The sequence below is a fragment of the Orycteropus afer genome, unplaced genomic scaffold, assembly GCF_000298275.1.
Source record: "Orycteropus afer afer isolate SDZICR_OR568_19922 unplaced genomic scaffold, OryAfe1.0 scaffold00190, whole genome shotgun sequence".
NCBI classification, from domain to species: domain Eukaryota; kingdom Metazoa; phylum Chordata; class Mammalia; order Tubulidentata; family Orycteropodidae; genus Orycteropus; species Orycteropus afer.
Window position 1 is genome coordinate 5220634 of NW_006921777.1, and position 1061 is coordinate 5221694.

Sequence of the window (1061 nt, forward strand, 5' to 3'; positions counted from 1 at the left end):
AAGAATTATAGTGAAGTTTAAATCATTGAAAGAGAATTTAAAGTATCAAATTTATTTACTTCCCTATATCGAGGAAAGGGAGGGGAAATTTGTAAAACTATATGAATATCAGAATATTCCTCACTAGCAAATCCTACTCAGAACATAGTTTAAACATTTTGAAAGTCTTTGAGATTAAGAAATAATGACATCTATGAGTTCTTTCTTACTGTGTGTCAAATAATGTTTTGAGCATTTTACATGGAATCTTTTATTTAATTTTCATACCTATGAGGAAGATACTTTTTTCTCCCATTATACAGATAAGGAGATTTAGGCTTAAAGAAGTCACTTGAGTAATTTCTCTAGCAGTGAGCAAGGATTGAAACCAGGACGTATGACTCCAGGACCTATTCTGTACTGATTCTGGGACTGGGATGTAAATTATAAAGCAATTTGAAAATACCCAGGGATGTTATAGGATTAGTGAAAGGCATATTGAACTTTGTCCTGCTTCTTCATTTTGATTTTCGTGATGTTTATGCTTCTTAAAATCCATTTTATTCTTAGATATGATAACCTTAACAATCTTTTCAAAACTGCTTTTTAAAAATTATGGCTTTTTAAATAAAAATTCTATAAATTCAATGATCAGAATTTTTTTCTAGATAAGAACTATGTCCACCTAAGTTTGGCCTTGGTGATGGTAATTACTGTAGAGTTCTTGGTTTTGTATAATTCTAAAACAGCCCTAAATAACAAGAAGACTCTTCTTCCTTTCCTGTGTCTGGAAAAATAAAATCAGCTTTTATAATTGATGTTTTAAAAATAAATACATCATTGATTTTAAAATTGGAAATGATTAGGTTTTCCCTAAACCCAGCCAAAAGTCAGTTCTCTTTTTTCTTGTAATTTATAACAATATTTCTAGCTATTTTCTTTATGCTTTTTTTTTTATGTGTGTGTGATTGGGGTGAAAATTTGCAGAGCAAATTCACTTTCCATACAGCAGTTCACATACACTTTGTCTCATGACATTGACTACAATTTACCACAATGCAACAGCTCCCGTCCCACTTCCT

The 1061-nt window shown here is 30.7% G+C and overlaps 1 protein-coding gene across 1 annotated transcript in view; it reads left to right on the top strand.

Annotated features, from left to right (window-relative positions):
* Positions 1-1061, top strand: part of OSBPL8 (oxysterol binding protein like 8) — an 89147-nt gene that overhangs the window by 45099 nt on the left and 42987 nt on the right. The gene's annotated exons all lie outside the window — the stretch shown is intronic.